At 43.1% G+C, this 26,984-nt stretch overlaps 1 long non-coding RNA gene across 1 annotated transcript; it reads right to left on the bottom strand.

Annotated features, from left to right (window-relative positions):
• Window positions 1-12,248: 12,248 nt before the first annotated feature.
• On the bottom strand, window positions 12,249-26,855 carry LOC106036405 (uncharacterized). The gene is made up of 3 exons (XR_001207271.3): window positions 26,761-26,855; window positions 16,035-16,142; window positions 12,249-15,599 (listed from the first exon to the last, which is right to left on the bottom strand). It is a non-coding gene; the product is annotated as an uncharacterized lncRNA (long non-coding RNA).
• Window positions 26,856-26,984: the final 129 nt, after the last annotated feature.

Raw genomic sequence — 26,984 nt, 5'->3', positions numbered from 1 at the left:
GTAATAGGAAGTATTCATTTATTCATTTATTTGCCAGCAAGCTGGTAAAGTGACAAGACTCAGAGCTGAGTTTGGGAATATTTACTAGCTGAAGTTTGAAACCAAACAGCAGTAAACAGTGCTTGCGACAGGAGGAAAAAATAAGCTACTATTGATTATTCCCTGTTTTTATACTTTGTAGTTTCAGTTTATAAGAAAGGAAGAATGAAAGAAAATTAAGAGAGAGAGAACACAGGAGACTTTGCCTATGGTTGAGGGGTTTGATTGCTCTAGAGGCATGTTGTCCCTGCAACTGTGCAGCTCCTGACCACATGCCAAACTCAATTACTGAGCCTCCCCGTTATCTCCATCGTCTCCAGTGTCAGGAGAAGTGACAGCCATCAGCAAAACCTGCTCGATGTGAAGCCAGGGCAGGAATCCGGCCCTTCACAGCTCGGAGAGGACAACTTAGTTAACCCATTGCAGCAGGGCAAAGCACACCTCCCTCAGGTGCTTTGCTAGGGATAATTCCCACCTCAGACACGTATCTGAACAAGTATGTAAAATACCTGCATTATCACACGAGGCTGCCTCACTACTTCCAGCTTTACAACACGCAGAGGTTACAATCTGAGATAACACAAGTACACTGTTTTTCGCTAATCTGAAACTAGTTTCGGAGTCACTAAAAAACTACCCTTTCTCCCCGTCTTTCAAAAAAAAAAAAAAAACATTATTGATAAGACATTAGTAAAAATGTATAATGGTTTTAAGAGCTAAAGGGGATGGCTTTAAACATAAATATCAACAAGAGGCTCTGCTTTAGGTTCCATAGCTGCAGTTCACGTCCATATACCTAGTACCATCTATTCCTTATCATAGAGAGGCCCAGCAAAATACCACAGCCTGAACTAAGCATAACTTGTCTTGCAACTTCTGTAAGAGTGAAGATCAATTTTCTCCCTGAGCAGCAGCCTAATTCATCAGCAGATTGGAGACTCAAATGTGGCAAGAACAAATAGCAGAGAGCAGAGGAGAGATACGGAGAGAAAGAGACAGGGCTGGAAGGAAAATAAAGACAAAGCCATTTGCTAACTAATGCAAGCCAGCAGAGCTCCCAGTTGTGCCGCCTGGGCTGGAAGAGGCTGCTCCTGTGCACAGCCCTGGCTGCAGAAAGTCCCAGCGTTAAACGGCAGGGCAAGGCTGTGCGATCTGTCCTGTGCTGAGGCTTTGGTTTGCCTGGCTGGTACAAACACATCCCTTGCTCTCATTAGCCTATTTTAAGCCCGCTGAAATGAGGAGAGACAGGTATCGCCAGCCACCGCTCTGAACCGACCTCCCTGTGGTGCTGCCAACACAATTTTAAAGGAGATAGTGTAGATGATTACTTAAGTGAATTTACACATGATGGCAAATAACTATGCTTAATAAAACTGAGAGAGCCTTAATGATTTCATTTTGGTGATTTAATTTATAAAAGCAAAGCTTAATCATTTAATAGCATCATTAAGAAAACACCACAGGAAGTTTAGAAATAAAGAATCATCCATATCTCCTGAGAAATGAGTTTTCTTCTAACATTCAGCTCATGACAAAATAAAATGGAAAGCTTACAGCTTCTTAAATAATTGCACTTGAAATATAAGCAATCCCTAAAGAATCCGTTCAGCCTCATCTTCTGCAGCACAGAAGAATTGCATTTCTGTTCACCACAGTGTGAAAGAGGCTTCACAAGTAAGAGACAACACTGGTGATGGGAATGTGTGTATATTTTTTTGGTTAAGAAAGGCTTTGTGAACTAAACACAAATGTCACAGCAATAAATAATAAAAAAAAAAGTTTGTTTCGAAAGCAGCAGTTTAAAATAAAATCACATTAGAGCACCGCATTTGGCAAAGTGACAATGGAAGCATCCCTTACCAGCAAACGCACACTGTATGTGTCTGTGTGTCTATGCGTGCATGTGCGCACACCAGTGTGTCTGAGTCCCAAATGGAAATCTCCAAGGACTGGATTAACCAAGAGTTTGCATTGGGGTAATGGAAAATATGACCTCATTAGCACTAGGTTTGTCATTTGCTCCATAACACAAAAGTAAATTACAATGTATTAATGCAGTTAGTGTTGTTTTTAATGTGCACTGGGATACAATAAAAGTTTTTATTGGGGAAGTGTGATGGCATGTTTTCACTACAGCATTAGCACTAGTCCTCTGATAGGGCGGCCAGTCATATTACCCAGTGGAACACTCCTATAATGATGTAGTAAAATTTGACTCTGATATAGTAAAATCTGTTTATGGCAAAGTTGCTTTTTCACACAATCGGGCTGGGGCAGGGAGCAGCAAGAATATAGCTAAAAGAATTCTTTTATAACTGTATTTTCATAGAAAGTGCTTCAAAACAAACAAAGGAATATTCCCAGGCTTCAGGCCTGCCTGAAGGAATTACCATGCTATTCTCTCCATTTCCCTTTGTGTGGGTTCTTCCTTCCATCTCTAGGTTTATCATCCAGCAGCTGCCATAAATTAGCGTCCATGTCTCGGTGAGAGAGCCTAAACAGGAGCATTGTAATTTAACACACTTTTAATGGGCTTGTCACAAAGTTTTGCATGTACAACCCAGCCCACGTAAAATAACCCTGGGCGCACTCGATGCTTTAGAAAGGCAAGGTGATGGAGGAGGGCAGGAGGTGGGGAGGGACCCGTCCCTTATTGAACACAGAGCTTGCTTGTGTTTGCTGCAGTGCTGGCAGCCTGCACCCTCCTGCCCACGCTCCTTTATTACATTACCAACAACAGGTTTGTGGGACTAATGAAGGCTTGCAGGTGCTTTCCACATTGCTATTTGAAAGCTATATTTTTGCCTTTCACTCTTTCCTAACTGGACAAAGAAAGCTTCATGTATTTAAACTCGTCCTCATTGGTCTCCTCACTAGTGGCTATCAGTGGTCAGCTCAGGCTAGTCACAGTTCTCTGTCCAGCTCCCCACAACCATCAAGCCACTCTCTAATAGAGCATCCATTTCCAAACTCTTGTTTCTTATCTGTTTTCAAAACCTAGGTTGAGTCTGGACTTCTGCAGCAGCAGCTAGGTGCAGACCAAGCCTGGGTGAGGGTACCAGCCTCAACCATGACTGCTGGCTGTTTGGCCTTCAGCGCCCTGGGAAGCCACTCTTGCTGCTGCCATGACCCAGGGAGATGCTGGTGGCTGGGCTGGCAGCTATCATGGGATGTAAACGGTGGCCCATTGCAGCAGCAGTCATCACTGTTCCCATCCCTCTCCCAAAAACTAGCAGAGAATTAACCCAAGAGCTCAGATCCCATCTGCTGCCTCTCTGCTCTTTCTCCTTTCTCCTCCCCTCCCTGTTCCAACTTTTCATTTTGGGGGGGGAAAGAAACTGAGTTTTGCTTTTCCTTCTGAGATTGAACCAGCTCAAATATCCTTTTGGAGGGATATATGAGAACAAGAGCCAGAGAGCAAAATTTGCTAGGATGAAGCTATGAGAGCCATTCATTAAAACAAAACAAAACAAAACAAAAAGATAGAAAGTACTGAATAAGGCTTTGTAATGAATGGACCCAACTAGCCTGTGCCTGTGGCTCACTTGCTAGTCTAGTGACAGTAGTTGAAAGTTATTTATTTGTTTGTAATATACTTTTCCACCGGAACACTTTAGTAATAAAGAGACATGAGGGGAGACACATTAGAAAGTGTGCCATACATCAAAATGAAAAGTACCACATAAGCTACATGATAAACGTAGGATAAAATGTACTTTGTTTTCCACAAGACAAAGCAATAAGGAAAATGCTGTGTCTGAAGTAATTCTGAGCTTGGAACTTCTGCTGGTTATTTATTTTTATTAAGCAAATATACAACCCTGTAAATGTACCTGGTGCTAACTAAACAAGAATAACATGCAGTCCTGACTGGGAAAAGTTCGGAGCCCAACCTGGACAAGATGATGCCCAGGACAGGCAAAACAAAAGACTATGATTCAGGAAAGTATTGAGAGGTTTTAGGTGAATACCAACAGAATTTATAAAAGAAGCAAATAACGGGGCTATTGAAACTCCACATAATCATTAACAGGTATAAACATATCTCCTTCTTAAACACTCTCTCCTTCCCATTTATTGATTTATTCCCCAGTGGCATATTGTCTAAATCCTACACTGCGAGTCCCGAAGCAAGGACAGCCTTTATGTTATTTGTACAGTGCTTAGCACAGCTCGGCCCCGATCTTTCACCAGGGGCTCTTCTATTTCTTTTGCCAGCATAGCTAGTATAATGAGCGAGATGAAGATGAGAGCAAGGGAAGAAAAGCATCTGCAAGACAAGAGTCAACAAAATCTGAGGGTGACACCAGAGGACTTCAGGCGGGAAGCGAGAGAGGAGGAGGAGGAGGAAGAAAGAGTTTCTGCGGGGGCAGAGACAGAGATTATCTGACTCTCTTACTTATTTGCTTAGGAGCTCTTGCAGTTTTACTTGAAAATGCACAAGGAGAACAGAAAAAAAAAAAAGTTATTTTGACTTACAAAAGCAAGGAAAGGTCATTAGGAAGACTTGAGAACCAATAAAGCTCTTTAAATCCTTCCTACTTGTAATGCATAGAGCAAAGCTTACAGGAAAGCTGCAGCTAAGAAAATTACAAATGGTAATGCTATTATTTGGCATATAGTTGCCAAAGGCATTCAATATAAAGATTTTACAGAGGTGTCAACTGATATATAGCAAACACACAAACAGTCTCCAGCACTGTAACATATGCAAGGAGAGCTGAGGCTAAATATTAAGCATATGAATTATATATTCTTGCAATGCAAGGCTGAGAAAATGCTTGCTGTGCACCATAGTTAAAATGAGCAATAAATACCAGGGTTAATGCTGGCAATGTCTTGTTGTAGAAGGTTTCTCCAAGCCCCCGTCTCCCAAGTTTGGGTTTCAAACCATTTTCTTCTGTGTTGGATAATGAAGTGATTAGACTGCTCCTTTCCGAGACTGTTACATATTTAAAACAGGTTCCACCGCTGCCTCGTTTTAAACATCAGAACCTGTTTTGGGCGCCAGAAATGTGAAACATGAACATCAATAGCTTTTTCCTGCCAAGATAAGAGCTTGCTGCAGAGGCCAAACATATGTCTTTCTTTCCTTCCCCGAGGAGGTTTCTGGATAAGGAAGAGGTGTGTCTGTACCTGAGCTGCTTAAAATGGCTCAGCCACATATGGGCCTTTTGTAAACTTCCCTTTGCTCTTTCTCCACGGGGCAGGGAGATATTTTGTCCCCGGAGCTGTTGCCATCTGGGTTTCACAGGCTTGGGCTGCCTGAGGTCAGCCTCGCTGGTTAAAGGGATTAGGGTTGGACCCTCGTGGTAAGTGAAAGCAATGGCGGAGGGGCTCTGTGAGGAAGGCTCACCCAGAGGCCTACCCTTTAAAAGCAGCAGCAGGATTTTCCCAATAAAACATGAGGTGCTTCACTGCGACCTCAGTGCCAGCAGCAGTAGGTGAGGGAGGTGATAGCAATACAAATGTGCTGCCACGTGTCAAAGCAAAGCTCCTGCACCAGGCCGGGCAAAGCAAGGCCTAGCTTTGCCTGCCAGCTGAGGCCATGCCACTGCAGCCTCCAATGCTGAAGCGCTGGTAGCACTGCCTGTGCCCGACAGGACAAGGTGCAGCTTTGTATTCAGAGAGCTTGCCCAAAAGGCAAATTAGTTCTTGCAGCTCAAGTTTAATGAACAAAAAGTGCTCGTAGTAACCAGACCCTTCCCTCCCTCTGACAAGGTGGGGTAGTGTCAGGGCAAACTCAGCTGGGACCTGGAAGAAAGATTTGCCTTGTGTTTTGCTCTGCTTGAGCGACTCCGTGCAACCGAATGCAGGTCTGATCCACCCTTGGCTGCCTTCCCCTGCGGTCTCTGCAAAGCAGAGAGACACCTGAGACAGCCTGCCACCCGGCTGCTGGCTGCCAGCCCTGGGACGCTCTCTAGAGAGACAGACATAGCCCCAAACCTCTGCTTTTCAGCCGAGATTGCTTTCCATCCTTTCCGTTTTGCCACGCGAAGCATGCAGAGCTCTGCCCTTTCCAGTGCCGTCCCTGCATGCTAGATGTCTGCTTGTGCCTTGAAATCACAGCCCCAGAAGCACCAGGAAATATATAACAATATATAACAATATATAGCAATTCGGGTAACTCCAGAAACTCGGTTGGAGTGTAAAAAGGGGCAGTATTTCATGTTTACTTCTTCAAACTGCACGTCACCAAAACCAGCACGCCTTCGCATGACCCTTATACTGCAAAGACTAATGGGGATTCACAGCTGTGTTCAGGGATGGTGGGCGTCAAGCTGCAGGGTGACTTCAGCTTCACCCTTTCTTATACATTTTAAAGGCCTTAAGTGTGGTCTGGCCATATGTGTGCAGCCAATCCCTCCCCAGGCACTGAAATACAGCCGCCTTTAAAGTGGAAACAGCAGTAAGAGAGCACAGACCTGGATAGACACAGGAAATGACCCCAAAAACGCAGGGAGTTTTGGATAGCAAAAATGATGGTCGTTTTGCAGGATTTTGGCTCCAGTGAGGAGCCAGGGCTCCTAAATCTTTGCAATCAGCACCATCCAATTTTTAAGCAGTTAGGCACTGACAAATAAATGCACCATTTAACTGCCTCTTATTGAAATTAATAGGAATGAATCATCCTGGCATTTTTGAAAAATCTACCCGAAGCAGCTTAGGTACCTAAATATCTTCAGCATAGACCAAAGTAACTTTTCAAGTGCTAGTTAGAGCCTGCTTTCTAATGTGTCTCATAGCACTAAATCACGTATAATGAATGGGGTTTTTAATGAAGGTGAGAGGATGGGGCTTCAGTTGCCAAATCCCCCCTCGCCTTGAGCAGAGCGTGGCAGTAGCTGTGAAGCTCGCCTTCCCTTGGCCAGCTGAAAGTCGAGCACAAATGTCGCACCCCAGTTCCTCCAGCCTGTTTGCCAGGGTTGCATGCACATCACTTCCATCGAGCCCTGGATTCATGGTATTGCCCAATGCTTTTTTTTTTTCCTGGGACCCTGAGCATGCAGAAGCACCAGATGCTTCATGGGTGGGTTGCACCAATATCCGACATCCTCTCTGCTGTATCATGGCAAACTGCAGCACTCCCTGGCACCCAAAAAGTGACAAACGGGCTTTCTTCACACAGGCTCCCTCCTATTTGTCCATTGCGTTCATGATGAGCTCAAGATAACCCACTAGCTCCATGTTAGAGAGGCAGAAGCAGCTCTCTTGAAGACATCCAGCCACCAAAAATTCAAACTGCTGCAAGCACAGAGGTCGGAGGCAGACAGAAAGGGGCTGCTGGAGAGAGAAAGAGCGGCTGAATCGCTGCTGCGGTCATGAGCTTGTTCTCAGCCAAAGGCTTTAGTCCATCAGAGTTGCTGTGAGAAGAGAAGTGAAGGGAAGGCATTTGGGAATGCTTTGCATCCTTTTGTGTTTGATTTTGGATGGCTTGGGAGGCACAGCACATTCAGATCCCAATGTCATTGTTTAAGGGGTTGTTTGTTTTCATTCCCCTCCTCCCAACACAGAAAATTAAATTTGGCACACAGAGACCGGGCACTGATGACTCTTCAGGGATAGATTTTTATTACATTTAGGGGACAGTCAAAATAGTTTTTGACATTATTTTATTCTAGGAATTATAACCAAAATCCTAAGGGATGGAGACATGCAAAGCCCACTATAAAGCGGTGGGAGATGCTGATTGCCCAAGGCTCCTTTGAAATCCCAGATTATGTTATGGATATAGTCACACAATTGAAAGTGATCCATTTACCACAGTTTAACCAGTTACTGCCTGCCAGATGAGGTGTGGGAACTGCTTTCATGGTCGAAACAAACGTGTTAACTCACAAGAGGTGGTGCTGTAAGAAAGTGCGCACGGCTGCCGTGGCTCAGCTGATGGGTGGTAGCTCCTCCAGCCACCATGATTCAACCATTGCAGTCATGTGCCTGCAGCTCATGGTGAGGAGTTATTATATTGCTGGGATGTATCACAACAGCACTTCTAAGCTTCCAGCATGTGGTGGCCTCAGTGCGTCTGCTGCATGCCTGCAGGTACAGTTCCTAATGCTGAAAACAAACTATAAAGGATGAATGAAACAAATCAATGTGTAAAGGGCAGAATAATGCTAAGTAAAATGAATAATAGGTAAGTAACACATGTTTTCTGCAACTGCTGGATGTCCAGAATTGAGATTCTTTACTGCATTTGAGGGAGAGGGAGAATTGCTCCATTATAGACTTAGAAACATTTGTTATTGTAGGATTGCTCATTCAGACTCATTGCAGACGTACTTCGGGGAACAAAATAACACATGCCCAAATCTCAGCTGCTATTTGCACATGGTTGCTACTCTGCCTGTGTAAAAATTCTCCATATGTAAAAAATTCAAAAAACTTAAAGCACGAAGGTATCTTTCTTTGAGAAACATGCTTTGTTTCTCATTTGGAAAATATAAAACAAACTCCCCATATTTTTGGCCCAGGAAACTCAGCTGGCTACTTGAATTAAACTGGCCAGTTACATCTTTTCCACAGCTCTGTATGCGGTTAATAATAGCACTACTTTGAAGTTAGCCAATTCCTTTCCTCTGACAGTCTCACAGAGCTTTCGAAACACAGCTAAACGTTATTATTCCCATGCAGTGGCCCAGGATAAACCATGAGAAAGTAAATGATTTGCTGAAGGCTAAGGAGTGACAGAGCCCAAGTTTCCCGTGTCCCAGCCTGTTCCTGCAGGTCGGTGACATTCAGTTTGGGGGGTCCTAGAGTGCAATATATTTCCTTAAGTAGGAGGCATTTGAAAGCTATTCAGCCTGGTCCTTTCTTTATCACCTGGCTATTATGGGATTAAGTTGGAGGCATCCCCATCTCATATGGCCACATGGTAGACACTTGCCCCATGCTTGTTTTGTGAGAGGAGTTGCTGTGGGATTCAGAAAAAGGAAAGCAGAAGGAGTTGGCGCGAGCATCACAAAATCTGGCCTACCGCTCAGTCTGTGCCCAAATCCAAACATCAGCCAGAAAAGAGGGTTGCAGAGAGCAGGCTCTGAGTGGGATAAATTGTTGTGATGGGCTGGGAGCTATAGATATGGCACTTCTGTTCTTATTAATACACCTGCCATCATTCACCATGTTCATTATCACAACAGTTCTTGTATTTTTATTCATCAGTGAGAGCAAAATGACCGAGCCTCTTGATGCCTTTGTCTGTGAAACACTTTTGTCTGCTGTTTTTGTATCACCTTTGCCATCGCAGCTGTGAAAAATCACCTTGTTAATGTTACAGTGCTTGTTCTTGTGGCCCGGGGTGATCCCTTGTAGACTGGTGGGCAATGCTCACATAACTATAATCTGCCACATTTTCATGCAATTAGTATGCAGCAGAATTGTCCTCAGATACTCACACACATGCAAAAAGATTAAATAAGACCCATTTAGCGTCACGAATCGTCCTGTTAGGAGTTAATGAGGTCTGGTAGGTTGCCAAAGTCCAACACACAGAAAGCTCAGGCAGGCCAGGAGGGGGAAAAGGAGGAGCTGCTGGGTTCAGCCAGATAGACCTTGAAGTGCAACAGCTGTGCCTTGTCTTTGAGGAGAGGATCAAGTAGAGAATATGAGATAGGCAAACGTTGGCTTAAACTTTCTTCTCTCTTTGATTGTCCTTGGACATCTGCCTCATCTCCTGTCAAGAATGTTTGGCAGCTGTGAGCCCAGAATAACACTGCTGCTCAGCCAGCCCGCTATCGCAGTCCTCTAATACTTTAAGCCAACTAGTCTGTGCTGTGTGCCTCGACCGATCCTGAACTATGCTAATGCCTTGAGCTAACTAGGCTTTCTAACAGCCCATGAAATACATAGAAGTGGGGTCTGCGGTTTATTTTCCTCACGTGCTAATTGGCTTTGATTGTTGGCCAATTGGATTTCAAGTTTAGAAAAGGGTGCCCCAGACAAAAGGAAAAGTGCTAACTTAAGACCGTGGGAGAGACGGGCCATTCTGTTCAGTTTCTAATGTAGTAGACTTTATGCAGATGCATAAGTCTCAGGGCAATGACTGTCCTAGAAAGATTTCTCAAGCATAACCAATGCAGTTTCCTATAAGATATATGCTTCCATATAGGCTGAATGTCATTAATGCTCAGCTATTTGCTGGAGTGTAAATTCCTATCTTTCTGAACCAAAGTGTTTGCGCTCATTTTGCCTCAGAAATAAAGGGGTAGGTAATAGGAATGAATACCAGATTAATTCTGATATTTCAGCTGGTGGCTATATAGAACTAGAAATGCTTCTGCAAAAGCTTCATTTCGCCCCCACAGCCACGGCGAGAGAGTAGGAAGGAAGGCTTCCATCTTATACGTACCTCAACCCTTGTTTAACTGAAACAAGCCCTCTCCAAAGAAGGACACTTGGGTTCTGCACCCATGCAGCCTCTGAGCAGGATATGACATTATAAGAGTAATTCTTTGGTGACACCAGCTATATTACCACTGCATTTCTATTTATTTCAAATGAGTTCATGGGAAGAGAATCAAGCCATGTAAATACACCTGTGAGATGAAACAGCCCAAGTGACTTCTGAGGAATCTTTAATGTACTTATCCCCCCAATATCTCTGGCAGATAAGGTAGTGCTATTCTCCATCTTTTGCTGAGGGCACAGAGGGGGAAATTGTGAGAGGTAGTTGGGATCATAAATATCTATGAACATATGTACTAGAGAGACTAAAGGCCAGCTTTTCAAAACTAAAGTAGTGGGATTTGGGCACTTAACCTGCTTAAGCACTTGTAAGAACTTGCTGAAGAACTACAGAAAACTTGATCAGATGTGATTTGCCTTGGTCACATCAGCTTGCAGAGTGGGAGTCTGTGTCCTGAAACCCAATGATAGGAATTTAGTGCCATTAGGACCCAGCCGAGCTCCTGAGAAAAATCTCACGTAAATCCTCATCATTACATAAAACATCTAGAAATAGCAACAGATTATAGCATTGCAAAGATACACTGACTGGCAGTAGTTTTCCTCACTCTGTTTCATGAGGGGTATCCTTTAAACAAAACTCCATTCAAGATATTTTCACTTGCTCAGCAAATTTTTTGCTGAAGATCCATACAATTTTTGTACAAGCCACACCAAAAACAAGGATAAGCAATAAAGGTGTTTAGGCATGTGCTCATTCTCATACAAAACTTAATGAAGTTTCCTCTGTCCTTTGAGCCTTAAGGCAGCAGATACATCTCTGGTGCCTCTATCCTGGTAGTCCAGCACCTGCCTTTATTGGAGCAAACACAAAATTGTTCTCAAGCCTAGGCCTGATAACATGAACCTTTAGATCTCAGTCTCTAATGTTGTGCCTCATTGTTTTGAAATGTTCGGCTAAGTGTTTCCCACTCAGGTGCATCTTACTCACTCCAGATGGGACCAGAGCTGAGAATGCCGGACCAGCACACAAAAATGTTCTAGCGGTAGTTCCAGCTGGGACAAGAAATAGAAGTGTTGTAAATCTCATGACTCATTGTCCTGACAGTAGTACGGATAATTTGGATAAATTCAAACACAAGGCTGCCTTATCCAAGTCAAGCTTGAGCTGTGAACATTCTGATCCCTTTCTTTGCAAAAAGGTTTTTAACAACAACAAAACAGAAAGGATCCTAGTTCCACCCTATTTCCTTACCCTATGTAAGCTGCTGTAACAAAAGCAAAACCAGAGGAACTGTGCAGGGCGGTGACAAATTCACCAGATTCCTCTGTTAAATCTACTTCTTAGTGATAATATCAAGTTCTTCTCCAGGAAACAAGATATTGTCTCCTGGCGTACAACACACCAGGGGGAAACATACTTGCAAAAACCTCCAGCTACAGTGAATCTGACCTGAAGCACTTGTACTCAGGGAAAGACCTGCAATCGGCCTCCTCAGCAGTTCAGAGACACCAAGGGATTAGCACGGAGGGACTCTGCTGGCTTCCACACAGCCACATGCAAAGCCCCAGGTCCCTGCTCCTCCCTGCAGACGTTATTGTCCACTGGCATCTTGCCTTCTCTGACAGCATTCACAGGAGGTAAATGCTGCCTGTAGGAACAAACTGTCCCAACTGGACTCTCTGCTTCCCTTTCAAGCCATATCTCCTTCCTCTAAGAGCATCTCAGCATCGGCGATGTGAGGAAAACATGGTAGATAGCAGCTGTGGAGCCGAGACTATCGCAACACGCTTCCCTGCCTACTGTATTTTCATGTGGGGTTGTCCCACTTGGGCTCCCTTTGCGTCCTACGCTGCAAACGATCATACGGCCATCACCGAGGAAAGCTGGACACTAGACACCTTCTGCAGCTAGTCAACACGTCTCTGGGCTTTGTCAGGAGGGTTAACTGAGGGCTGATGCCAGTCACCTGCTCTCGCGCGGCAGTGAAGTGTGCCGCTTTCCAGTGCTCAGCGATTCCAGAGAAGCTGCAAGTGGATGCGAGTGGCAGATGCTAACAGACACCAGAGAGCTGAATCGCCAGCCCTGCCTCTCACTGACAAATTGCACCTTCACTGCAAACATCTCCGAGCGTAACTTATCTCCTGATCGCAGCGCTGGCCGCCCCTCTCTGAAAAAGCAGCATCCTTCCAGGTGGATTATTTTCCACTCAGAGACTGATGCCTGCAACAGCAATCTTGAAAGTCTCCTGCTATCTGCTTCTCACTCTTCACAAGACAAGACAAGACCACCCAGTGATTCGCCTGAAGAAATATTACACCAGCCTGTGGGCCGGCATGCCTGAAATTGGCCCAGAGAGCATATCGACGAGTTACCCAGCTTAGAAAACACAAGGGGATTAATAACTTGGACAGTGTGCTGGATAAAAACTAAACTCAGAAACAATTCCACATCCAAACCCCATCAGAATTTTAATCTTTACAGACTTTTAGCTCCGTAGCCCAATAAATCCTTTCCATAGTGACTCATTGTTATCCTGATCTTCCTTATAAAACACACGGTGCAAACAGTGTAACATTTTCCTTTCTTATTGCTCTCCTTTGTAAAACCATCTTTCCTTGTATCTCACTGCCATTTGCCTGTTAGTCATGGACTTCACTCCTGAATGAGCCACTTAAGAAATGTTACACTGATGTCAAATTGATACATGTCTTGTGAATACCTTATACTTTCTCTTTATTTAATGTGAAAGGGTGGTGTTCACAACTGATCAAAAATTGGGGACTTTTTAGTGCAAACTTTCAGATGAAATGCGGTTTTTCTATTGAAAAAAAAAAATAGCCTTTAGCAGAAATTAGAATATAAGAGTTCACCCAAGGCCACAAACATTTAGGGCTTCAGATTTTTCTTTTCTTTTGTTCCTCTTGGAGAAATTGAAATTCCTTATAGAGGACACTATTTACATTTCTTAAGAAACCCTCCAAACACGTTTTCTAAAGAATTCTGCTGCCAGATCTGGTAAGCTGCAAGCACAAATCCGTGTGTTTTGCTTGTGAGCCTGGTAAAGTGTTTTCCCAGATAGTTCAAACCTGGGAGCCCACATCGATAAATCAGCCCCGGAGGAAGAGCGGACAGATTTTTTCACAAGTTCTGAACAGGCAGAGTTGCGACAATGTGAATGAAGAACAAAAATACTATTGTCCTGTGAATTAGCTATCTGTCTCAGGCCACTCCCTACCCTTCCACAGGATATGAAAAGTCCACATAGGAATTTATGAAGCTGATTTCTCTACTATCATTGCCTTTACAGCATCAACATGCTCTTTATGTTGATGTCATGGTAAGTGAATCACAAATAAATCAAAGTTTCTAATTTTTTCATCAAGCGAGAACATTAAGACATTGTTGTAGTGCCCCAGGAGCAATGCAAGGCAGACCCTGAAGTCCTGGCTGGATCAGCGCAGCAAGGTGTGGAGTCCCGAGCACATGGGCAGCTTCATGAACCACCATATGATCCCCCCGGAGCTCTAAACAGTCAGCTTACATCTTGAAATTCAGCCTTGAATACATAACAGAGTCCTTGACCACTCTCCTATAGAAAACAAAATCCTGCTTATTTTGGCAGATGTTCATTTTTCCTTTAAAGTGCACCTATTCTATCTTCTTTCTGACTGTTTAGGGTATTTTTTCTAAGCACAACGTTATTGTGGGTTTAGGCTGAGACACGAGTCAATCCTTTCCTTTAAAGCAAACTGATTTCTCCACTTCTTTCCCTGTGATATCTATTTTGGAGGCTCTCAACTCCCTGGTGGGCCAGTGGGACATCCCGCAGCCTCTTTATGGCTGGTGGTCTGCGGGAGGGAATAGGATTACATATCTCAGCAGCCAATGGTGCTGCCTGTAGGTTCAATAAACGGGCTTAAAAAAAAAAAAAAAAAAAAAACACAGCATGTCCTTCTTACTCTGCTTTGCATGGTGTGACTGAACCTGCAGAGCCAGTGGGAGCGAGTTCTATAGTGATAACGGTCACCGTTGACTTTCCCTTTCCTGATTTCACCTCTTTCATTATGTTGGAGAGCTTTGTTCCAGACCAGGAGATTATGCAACAGGCTGAGGAGAAGATGTGACTTCAGTGAGATATAGCGTACAAAAAAGTGTGACAAATTGCAATGACAGGGGCTCCGATGGTAGCCTGTGATGGAGTGAAATTAAATCCCTAACCAAACAATACAGCATTATGCTATATTCTATAGGCACCCTTGTTGAGGGTAGATTGAGAGAAAAAGAGACGCGCAAAAAGAAAGATGCACACATACTTTCCCCATCCTTGTTCCCAGCTAGCCCTTTCCCCCAGTATCAGCTTGGGAGAAAACAAGAAAAAACAATAAAAAAATAAACCTTAATGCTTGGGTGCTGAGCAGGGGGTCTGGGGAGAAATGTCACGGGTGGAGACAATGCCCAGTGGACACCCACAGATCGTGGTGCTCTGCTTGGGCAGCCGTGAGGCCCTGTCACCGCCTGTCCCCATGCCTCCACACACGGCCTCCCCGGTCATTTGCCCTCCTTCCTAATTAAAGTGCTCCCCAAGGAGGGCTGGCTTGGAGGATGTGTGTACACCTTTGTATGCTCCACACTTCCTTGAGCAGTACCGCAGGGCGATCCTGATGGCTTTTTTCATGCTAAATAACTGACCTAGCCGGCCTTACTGCCCCATTCATCTCTTCTACATAAACAAACTATTCATTCTCCAAGGAATAGGTGCATCTGTTCACCCAGGCCCAGCTCCTAAGGGAAGCCAACAAGAGACTTGACACTGTTTAAGGAAGAAGGGAGCACAACATGCTGTTAGAGCAGCAATGCTGTCCTGGGGCCATCCAGGTGTTAAATCACTCAGTGGCCTCTACAGGGTCCGGAGCCAAACACTGAAACAAAAGGCAAAAACAGGGATGGAGAGCGCCAGATATCACAGCTCGCTCTCCCTCTGCTTCTCTTTTGCTTGCTAAGGTTTTCAGGAGCAGTATATTGCCGGGATGGAAAATGAAGTTGACTCTCAGAGGCTAGGAGCACTCAACACGACGGCGAGCTTTACGAGCTGGTCAGCACCACTAATGTTCTCAGAATAACACTCTTGTGGGACTCCTGAGCTCAGTTTGCCCTGGAAAGAAACAATAGTTCAAGCTGTGAAATGTTTTACATTCAACTTCCACCTCTCCCCCCTTCTCCAGTGGAGTTGCCATGAGCCCAGACTTTAAAAACATTTCAGACTTAAAAGGTTAAGATTTAAGTGCTGCTGATTTTATCTGGGCTTTTAACTAACATAGGCAGGTGGATTAGAGATATGTGTACAATCTCCACTCTAGACACTTGGGTAAATATGCACAAGTGCTGAGTGAGCCAAGGAAGGAATCTGATGTTATTGTCTATTAATTTGAAAGCAGAGATTAAAGAAAGTGCAGAAATCAGTAGTGTAAATATCAAAAAGGATTTCCATTTATATGTAAGAACATTACTCTAGCAGTCTGGCTATTTCAAATAACATGAAAGCTTTTTTTTTCTGAAGAAAAAGAACTGTGAATTTGTTTAAATTTACATATTTTCTTCTCCCTTTGTTTGCAGGAATGGTCGCCATGCTTGCAGTTAGGAAGCAGTTTGCTTGACAGGGCTGGGTTTTGTTCAGAGCCTGCATTTGCCAGAGGACCTGAAAACAGTAAAAGTATTTCATGAAGTTGCATGACATGCAACTGGGCCGGGATTTCCCCTTCCTTGCATTCTTTTTTTTTTTTTCCAGTAATATTTGTGATGATTTTTTTCCCTTTTTATTTTCACTGCACAACAGCTTGAAAACAGAGTCTGATTTTCTACTAATGCTTTTGTTATTCAGAAATACTCATGAAAATTTGGCAGAAATAATATGCAGGTGATGGAGCATTCAAAACCATTTTGGCTGTGGTTATTGGTTGAGTCAGTGATGTGGCTGCCTACCCAGCTTTATGGTATTGCTTCTGCCTTCTGCTTGGATGCCTACAACTAATATATTTTTTTTTTTAATAAATGATGGACAATAAATAGCGAACATCATCAAAACAAATGAAGTGGATGCACTTTCTCTTAGGAAAGAACAAAGAAATGTATCTACTCCATTAATACAGCCTATGTTTTTAGTACTGCACAGAACAATATTTTCTCTAGAATTGGAATTAAGTTGTGTCTGAACATGATAGGTGCTCTTTAAAAGCATACTTTCAGTTAAAATATCAATGTATTCTCTACTTTTATGAAAGCTTTACAAATTCCTGGAGGTCATCTGAATACTCAAAAATAATGCATAATATAACCCCATGAATCAAATAGGCCAAGCTCAGCACTTTTTATTAGCAGAAATATTCATGAATCTTTTATCCTTCTCCTTAGTCCACCAGCTCTTATTTTCACCCTGTTCTCTCTTTAATGCAACATTTCATAGGAATGCCAAGAAAAAGGAACCTGGCTTCAGGTTTAATTGCTAATATTTCTAAATTTAGTCAGCATAAAATCCATCTGAGGCTCCAAAGATTTTCCCTGTAATCTGTAGAACCTGAGTTTGAATCTAGCCCAAGAGAGCACGACAGCAAATAAATACCATCTGATCTCCACAGAAATCTGACAAGAGTTCAACTGTTTTCCACCTTGCTACAAGTATATCAGAGTTGATTTCCCAATGCAGTGCTGTAGGGGAAAAAGTCAATTAAAATGCAACTGTCCCAATTTCAGGGAAAGTCACTGATCAGCAGGAATCACTATACATGTGGTTATTATATGTTTCTTTCTTTCTCTTTTGTATAAAACAGGCCAGTATGATGTTCTTGTGCTGCCTTGCTTCATGACTCATGTAACAGCGGACAAACAGCAGTTCTATGAGCCAAATGACCCCAGTTTTCCATGCAACGGTGTGGCAATTGCTGGACTTGGCTTGTTCTTCCTGTCTTTCTCACTTGTTTCTGTGACCATTATGGGTATCACACTTAAAACTCAGCAATATTTGGCTGAAGGCACACAGTATGGGTTTGCCAGTTTTGTTACATACCAACAATTTCCTATTAGTGTAGTTGAAAGGGGATTAGGCTAGACAGAAAGGAACTATCGTGGATGCTAGAAACCAGCCACATTTGGTTATCATTTTGCCTGACCTAATCGTTCTTTACTTTGGACCATGCAAGGGTCTTATGGAATATTTCAAGTTTTAACAACCAAAGAAGAAGTGAAGTTTTCCAGTTCTCTTTCTCTAGCAGCTGGTATCACAGCTCTGCCTATATAGTTATTAACCTTGGCAAATTGTCCTAACTATTGCTAGCATTACATAAATGTACACAACATTATCTTACTGAAGGTTGGATTTACACAGTCTTATGCAGCAGCTACTTGATTTAAATAGAAAGTTTTCAATATTTCAGTGAGAAAGGCTCCAATCCAACAATGATTTAGTTTGGAGCAGTTTTTGCTCAAGATTATATATTTTTGTTTGTCAGATGATTTTGCAGCAAACATTTGGAAAAAAAAATACTATATAAAAAACTCCAGTTTCCACCCAGGTCTAATCTTAAATATCTGTAAAGCACAAAGGACTCTCCCCAGTGAAACACTTAATGTATCAGTTCCTCCCAGTCCAGGAAGATTAATTATCATGTGTAAGTAAATAAGAATTGTTTTCAATTCATTTCCAGATGTAGGAATATTGAGACTACATCAATAATGACTGAATAAAAAGATGAGCCCTGGGTTTCGGACTCCTTCGAACGGTTTGGATCAAGAGTTCATTCAGATTATGTTACGGCTAACAGCTACGCACAACATTTGGCTCAGATTCAGTTTCTTTGCATGTAAGGCCAGGATAGACCTTCAGTTCATCTCCTTCAACTCTTTTCTTAGCCCACACAATTATATTTCACTCACATAGTTCTAAGCTGAGCCCAGTGACATTAATTAAATGAGAGCATTTCAGAAATCAAGAGACAAAACTTGCCTGCTCTAGGCAGAGAGCAGGAGAGACAAGGACTTTGCCGTGGCAGAGAGCTGATAAAGGTGACCATGCCTGGGATTTGCCTCGTGTAACTTCACTTGTCTTTAGGGTAGATTTCTGCATCTGCTCTCACCATGCTTGTACTCCACTGTAGTCTGTGGAGAGCAAGGGCATTTCTCGCGCACAATTCATCTGCTTTGACTGCTTCAGGATGAGCCCTAGTGCCCCGCTGCTGTTCATTGAAGGGTGACTACCTTGGGCGTGGACAGCTGTGATACAGGTAGCTGAGGGCCATGTAAGAACATCCTCACCTTTTGCGTCCATGTCACTAGCACCAAAAATAAAGGCAGGTTTCAGGCTCTTAAGTATCCCTGTTGATTTAACCAAGCAGTTTCAGCCTAGCGATCCAAGTGCAGGAGAGCATATGGGCTGGGATTTCCAGTTTGGGGCTGCACCTACTGCTAAGGACAGCTGTCTGTCATGCAAAAGTATCTTCGAGGCTAAGATGGGTCTGACTGCATTCTATTTCTTTATGAAAGTGAGAAATTATATTATTGTCCTTTCACTCTCATGAGAGGCGCTTAAATGGAAAAGAGCCCTTGAATTTTGTTGAACATTATCAGGCTCTATTTTATTCTAGATTATTATGTAGATTAGGCAGTGCCTAACACTCAAAATTAAATATGAGTAACACAAAATAAGAATAAATTAAAAAATTGCAAGATGTGCTGGCCACTCCAGCTTTTGTTGTAATATTCTTAACACTGCATGACTAGAGGTGCTGGTTAAAAGAATTCAGTTTGATCCCCATGGAAATGTGCTATGAAGGAAAATAAACTATAGAAAAAGTGAATTTTGGAAATAAAAGTCCTACAAGCAATTGTTCCCTGCTTATCTAGCCAGGATTAGAAAATACAGACTAGTGCAATGCAATCTCTTCCAACATTTCATCTCAGCCATCACGTGTTTCAACTCTCTTCTGAAAGAATAGCCTCTAGGAAGAGGGCTGAGCGCAAAATTCACAGCACATAAATTAGCCTCCTTCTCGAGCTAGTGGGATATTGAGAGGAGACTGGAATTGCTTTGTTACTCAAATGTATTTGACATACTCTTTTGCCATTTTTTTAAACTCTCTTGGCTATTAAATGCTTTGCCCTGAATAGTTGTGATCCCTATTTAAAGGTGAATTGCTTTCCTTAAATCTAATAAATGAGCAGCTTGGCTTGTGTGAGCAAACGTAGCAGTTTTCACCAGAACTTGCATCCGCAGTGGTGATATTGCTATTTGAAAGCAAGAGTTTGAGCAATCACACAAAATTAATGGAAAATTGGAACAAAAGAGGGGCAGACAGGGTGAAAGAGACCTTTTAGAAAATCTGAATGTCTGTGGATTACTTAAGCTTAACTCTCCACCTTCATATACATCCTATAGCCCGTTGCAGAGTCTCAACATGTCCACACAACCCAGCACATTACACATACAGCACGCAAGACACATTAAGAAATTTGATATTAGGTTTCCCACTGATTTCTGAGCGAGTGGATGTGTGGTTGACTGTCTGCCTTTTTCCCTTTTCCCAGCACGCCTGGATACCTAGTTTTGCTGTCATCAGTCCAAACACATGCTCTATTTTCCCCTCTTTCTAAGCAAAACTCTTACTCCCGCTCCCCCTCCTCAATACATTACTCTTTCCCCTCTTTCATTGCTTCGAAGCAGTAGTGCCTGCCAGGAATGTGAGGGATTCAGAGGGTGTATAGAGCAGCCTGGGGAAGGGGCCAGCAGGAAAGAATTGCCCATCTTTGGCCCAGAACATGAGGTTTTCAATCTTCGTACTAGTCCCTAGAAAAATCAGGAAACAGGAGGATCAGAAGAAAGTGGCTTGCTCGGCCAGTACATGTGTCTATGACTGTGTGTGCATGCACTTTAACGTGGAATCTATATCAGTGATTAAATGGTCTTTAAATCAAAGCCAATAGATAAATAAGGGAACTATTCCAAAACCAAGGGGGTTAAAAAACACTCTGCATGCACCTGCTGGAGACGCTGTGCTGCTGGCTCTACATTTCAACTCTAACCTGTATTTGATATGGTGTTGTTGCAGCTGTGGGTTGGGGTGGTTTATTTAAGTGGCTCCAAATGCTTGTCAGTGTGGCAACCAGCTGAATACATAAAACAGGCTCTCCAAACCCTTTATGGCCCAGGGTCAGAGTAAATGGAATAATAAAATCCAAATGCTTTTGTCTCATTTTCCATCACCCAAGCCTTCCGCATAAATCTACAGCTTTGCAATGACCTTCGCATTCAGTGTCGGGGATGAGGCCGCAGGTCTGAGATACATTTGGTCTTCATCTTAGGTCTTTAAAAGCTTTTTCCAATTAATTTTAACTGACTTCCATAAGGATCAAGTACAGTTTCCTCCTCCCAGCCCCCTCGCTCCACATCCCACCCCCTTTCTCTCCTAGCCAGCATCTTCTTCAACCAGTCAATTGGGGGAACACTAGAGAATAATGCTATTGATCACATTATATGTGGTAGCACCAACAGCAAAGACATTTACAGAATGAGTGATTTAGCAAATGGGAAGTGAGACATTTCTTTAAGGAGTTTTAATTTGATGTCTTCCTCACTGCTGGGTGTCTGGTTTTATTTATTTCTCTACTGCCACATTATCCCCACTCAGATGTCATCAGGGGGAACCCACAGTCTTCTGTGCACATGTTTACAAAGGGTAGGTCACTATTAAACTAAAATATATATGTTTGGGTTTAGTGAATCAAAAATCACCTTGTCTGGAATTAACTGCTGAGGGCTGCTCCTTCCCCCTCCCCATCTGATCTAAATTAGATGTAAAGCAACATCTATGTGCTTCAGTTACAACAAAGAGCAACCCATGCCTCTGTCAGAAAGAAGTCCTCTAGACACTTCCATACGTCCTGACCTTAAGAACACGAGGATCTCCCCTCCGAATTCCCAAGCAAGATTTTAACAACCAGCTAATAAAACGGTGCCTAAAAAACAGCTCGTTCCTAGTTTTGGGCCATACTTTGAGAGCTGTAGTGAGTGTTAGGGGACACATTCACAACCCAGAGTTTCTATGTTTATTGTGGCCCCATTGGCTTCTGTAGAGCTGAACAGACCTACACGAGCAGAAGTCTTGGCCCATACTGTGCAGATTCGGTCAATAAAACAAACGGTCAGGTACCTCACTACTGGGGACTTGGGCTCAATTAACTTTAGACAAAACAAGGAGCAAAAACATCTATAAGACAGCTGCCTTCCTGTGGCCTGCCCAAAGGAAAATAGCAACTAGCTGGGATCTCCAAAGAAAATCTATATTTCTTGAGATTTCCTGTCCAAAATTTTAAACATTTTAAAAACTGAGGAAGTTCTGATCATGTTGGCTCAGCACCAAAGGACCTGTCTCCCTAATCAAATTAAGGACTCCTACCCAATGGTTTATGAGATTTATCTACCACTAATGCAAACCCCAGCCATTGACATTCAAGGAATTGCACCCCTTGATATGCTGAGAAAACAAAGCTCTTTGTTTGGTGTCAACTTACCCAATTTTTGGGGAAAGAAGGAAGGAAATGCTAGTCTAGTTAGAGAAATGCAAGAAAAAAAGGAAAAAAAAAAAAAGGAAACAAACACAGAGAGCAGGTGTTTAGCCAGTCAATTAATTTATATGGCTTCTAGCACAGCACAGGGCATTAACACTACCCCAGCACTGCACACAGGTGGCAGGGTGCATGTTCAGGAGGCGGGCAGGCAGCAAGACATACTGTGAATTTTCTCCCTGAGCAACGCAATTACAGAAACAACTGCAAATAACTTTGTGCTGATCCCCAGTGATGCATTCAGCAGTCCCTAATCTTCCAAATGTCTGCCTATGTGACGGTATGAAAGCTATGGCATTCCTTCAGCCCTCACCTATGGAGAAACATCTGGGCTTTCCTATCGATTCTTTATTTATGGGTTTCTCTTTGAGCACATTGAAAAGGGAGTCAAGTGAAGATCATTAATACAATCCTGAGAACACAAGAAGATACAGAAACACTAGGGAAATGTACAAACGAGACACACAACACACGTATTTCTACATGGAATTTTTTGAAAGTGATTTTCAGGCATGTAAGCTTATAAGAGAAGGAAACAGAGGCACAGGGTGAAACAGTTCAACCATGCCATATAGGGGAGGCAGCAGCTGAACTCAGATCTCCTGCCTCAGTTCTCCATGTGAGCTCCAGGAGCCTCTGTGCCTCGGTTTCACATGTGAAACTCTAAATGCTTAATTGAGAGGCTGTGTTTCCCCTGGAGTGGAATCAAATGAAACACTCAAGCTAGACACTCAAGTAGGCTTACTGGTTTAATTTAAAAGCGAGGGGGACTGGTAGCAGGGAGCTCCCGGTCAGGGGTCATTTGTTGGGGAATATACTTCTCACCTTTGTGTTCCTCGGGGCTGGGCTCTGGCAAACTTAATGACATTTGGCATGTCCACCTGCTCTATCAGTTTATCCTTGAATTAGACAGCTGATTCCAAAGTAGCTTGAGAGCTTCTTTGGGTCTTAATTTTTATTTTTTGAGATTTTTTTGGCTTTTTAGATTTGGATTATAGTAATACTAACGGCAGTAGAAGTAGTAGGACCCTACAATGTATAAGGGAAAAAAAAATCAATGCAACGCATGATGCAGTTTGCCTGGAGGAGTGACGTTAATTTGGAGCATTCAGCTTTCCCCTGGCGTCTGCTTTGTGATTATACAGAAATAGGAATTTCACAGGATCTTGATCCAGGAGATGAAGCTGACTTCATTCCTTTTTAAGACTCTGCATTTCAGACCAAACATCTGTTTGAAACTTGAGATGAAATTCACATGATTTAGACACAAAGCCGTGAGTCAATTAGATGTCCAGCATGCATGGTCAAGATCCTTGGCTCTGATCCTCTGAAAAATTAGCACGTAAGTAATTTTATACACATAAGAAGGCCCAGTACATTCAATGGGATTACTCCGGGTTATTAAGCTTTTCCCAAGGCAGGGTTCTCAGTTGGAACCAAACCACAAACCACATCAAGTTCATACAGTTCTCATACAAACATTTTGCACTTCTGAAACCAGAAGAATTTTCTCTTCACGGCTCTGCAATCATCACTCAGCAGCGGGGATACTCCTGAAGGAGATTTCTGACTCCACCAGAAGCCAGCGATGGGCCAAGAGGTGCTGAAACTCTTACTTGCAGCCCAACTAATCTATCAAAAAGGGACACTCAAGGCACTGTTGGAGCCAAATCATTCCCAAACAGAATGGTTTGTTTTGTTTTGTCTTTCTTTAAAAGCCATTGAATATTGTCCACAGTTTTTTCAACAGCATCAGTGGCTTTTCACCAAGAGATTTCTTCCTCCTTTTCCCTTCTGATATCAAGAAGTCCCACTTAGTGTCCAGAGGGTGCCCTGATCATCTCCGTGAGCCATGGGGATGTCTGGAGAAGAGGACTTTCCTCTTAAATTACAAATTCTTGTCAGACTCAGTGGGTGAGAGACCCACGTGCCCTCGTCTGGCCACAGAGCACAGCGCACTGGCACTTCTGAAGCTGCCTTTTCAGTGCTGACCTTTCTATTAATGCTAACAGGGTTTGGAGAAATAAAATGTAAATTTGTCTCTAAATGGATTAGTCTAGGCTGGGGGTGGGAAGGAAAGGTGCAGAATGGGCTATTGCTTGGAGCATTTGCACTAAAATTAAAACATTTATGTTTCAACACTTAATTTTATTAGCAGTACTTTGAAGATGCCTGAATGTATAATACCTTTCCCAAGTCCCCTCCATGCTCACTCAGACCCTCAGTGTGTGTGCATGCATGCAGTGCCTTGCTGGACTTTTACACTATATTTACCTAATAAATGTCCTTTTCCTCTCACATTTTGTCATGGGGGTGGTTTGTTGATTGTCGCATTCCGGGTTCTCCAGGGAAGAAAATAAACAGTCTTGCAAGCTTCAGCTCTGCCCCAGGAACCGTGAAACTGCAATCTGGGCTGAAAATAACCCCCCGTTTTCTATCTGCACAACACTGTGTGTGCTCATTTCTTCACATCAGCCCTGAGTTTACACGCAGGAATTGGGTAATACGGTTAATTGGTGCTTATGAGTGCTTTACCTAGGCACAGACCTTAAGAAAGGTGAGCAAACAGCGGTATTCCCACTTTTCAGATGGGGAAATCAAGCCATAATTGGCAAAGATCTATTTGGTTGCAAGGACTGGGAGGAAAAGTAAAGACTGCAATGTTAACCCCAAGATGTGCGGTTTCACATTTGTTAAAACTTGAAAATATTCTTCCTACTCTGCTTGAACCTCAGGGGCTGACCCTGCACAAGTGAAGGTGGAGATCAGTTAGGCCAATTGCCCAACACTCTGTTTGGCAGGACAAGTCTGGGGCCGTCTTACATGGTGTGATTTGTTTTTCCTTTTTTGACAAAATAATTATGCGGTGGAAAACATACAGATTCATTAAAATCAAAACGTTTTCATAGGAATAGATCAGCTATGGCAGAAAAACATTGGTGAGAAGAAGTTATGATATCTCATTTCGCCAACATCAAAACATTTCTGTTAATTTCAGTGCAATGTTTATATTAAAATTTGAATTTTCATGTTCTGTGTTTATATATTTTTCTTAAATTGGCACCTAACTGTTATTTAATGTTTTAATACAGCACACATTTTTCAGAGCACCTTTTTTGGCTTGGGAAATATCAAAATTTCAGCTACTCATTCTAACAGAGACCCAGGTTTTCCAAAATGTCAGCATTTCTTTGGAATAGAAACTCTGGGTTGTAGCCAGGCCTGAGCCCTCCTTATTGTAAATGAGGCCATATTCATTAGACAGCCAGCCACGGCAAACTTATCTTACACGAACATAGATCTACAGCATCATGTCTGGGCCAACACAGAAATCAGAGCTGACATATGGGGCTGACATAGATTCATTCCTAATGAAACACTCCTTTGTAAAAGTGATTAAGGGCAGCATGCTAGACAAATTATTCTAGAAATCTATTGTTTTCAGTGAAGATCTGATCTCTGGAATTTTATTTAAAACCACTCATCAGATTCTATAGGCTGACAGAAACCCCACTCCCATAGAGTGCCATAACACATCCAGCCTTTCTTTTTGCCCAGGGGTTTGTCCATAAGTAGATCCCCCCACCCCAGTTTAAGTTAACCAAGTGGTTCAGCACAGAAACAGGCAGACATCAGGCTGGGGAGTAGGAAAGAGGGCAGAAGCAATTCGGGCACCTTGTCACTGCCGGAGCCGAGGCAAGTAGCTGTGCATTAAATACAGCTTAAAACACAGTGCAGATGTGAAGCACGGAGGGTAGGTACTGTATATACACACACAGGGTCCCATAAGGTGAAAAAAAAGGGGGGGTTGGGAAGAGCAGATCATTCAGTAGTGGAAAAGTATCTGATTGCCTAATGTAAACTGTGATTAGTGGCTCAGTGCCTGGACAGTGAGCACTTTGCAGGCCCCCAAATACGGTCCCCAAATCAGCGTGCGTGCTGCCAATCTGTCAGGCAGTCCAGCTGTAACACTTTCTGGCATTGCAATGTCTTCAGCTGGTTTGTGTCAGAGCTGTCCAGTGCAGGGGGAGGTTTTCCAGAAGTTGGCTATTGAGTGTCTGTCTGCCTGGATCAAGGGTGTTGCCAGTTTAACATCCCAGCAAGGGGTCACCACATCTGGCCACAGAGCCACGATGGGAAGGGGAAGGTGGGGGGGATGCCCCACGGGATTTGGAGCGGGGTGATACCCCATCAGGGGAAAAAGCCACTCATCCGAAACCGCAGCACTTTGGAGAAATTCAAGACCGGTGCATAGAAAAAAAAAAAAAGTTTTTGAATTGCTCAGAGAACAGCCTAAAATTCACAAGTGGCATTGAACTCCCAAGTCAGATTGGGTCTCAAAGCCCCGAGCATGGAGACCTCTCGCTGAGCCTTTTCCTCCCTGTTACAAATTGATATTTTATTAGCTCAAAGCCAGATGCTTCTCTTTAAAACAGATTAATCTCAAGTTCATCATATCACTGGAGACCAAGCGAGGCAAGGGGTAGCAGCAGTGCCAAACATGTGTGAAGTGAATGAGACCCCCAGGTACTGCAGGGGGAGAAGGGAAAAAGGAAATATTTTTTTTTTTTTTGGACAAAGCACCACTCTGTTCTGATTTGGTAGCTTCAAGCTTCTTTGGTGAGGATGGCTAAGGGGAGCAAAATCCATACAATAAACCTGGCAGCTCTATGCACCCCCCCGCCACAGTTCCGTATACGTACATGGATGTTGCTCCTGAAGGATAAAGCTGTTCCCATCCAAGGGGAGAGGCAACAACACAACAGGCTGCAATGGAAAAGAGTAGGGCTTGGAAAAGGATTCTTTAAGAGGATCTTGAATCAAGGGTTAATTGTTTCCAAATGACCACTGTGTGGGAGACTATTATGGGATGGGCCCCATTCAGGATTGGTTTAAAGCTGCTGGTGGGTACCTTAAAAGAGGGCTA

The sequence above is a fragment of the Anser cygnoides genome, chromosome 11, assembly GCF_040182565.1.
Source record: "Anser cygnoides isolate HZ-2024a breed goose chromosome 11, Taihu_goose_T2T_genome, whole genome shotgun sequence".
In the NCBI taxonomy this organism is placed as follows: domain Eukaryota; kingdom Metazoa; phylum Chordata; class Aves; order Anseriformes; family Anatidae; genus Anser; species Anser cygnoides.
Note: the sequence above shows the minus strand (reverse complement) of the source record. Positions and strands in the feature narration are given on the sequence as shown.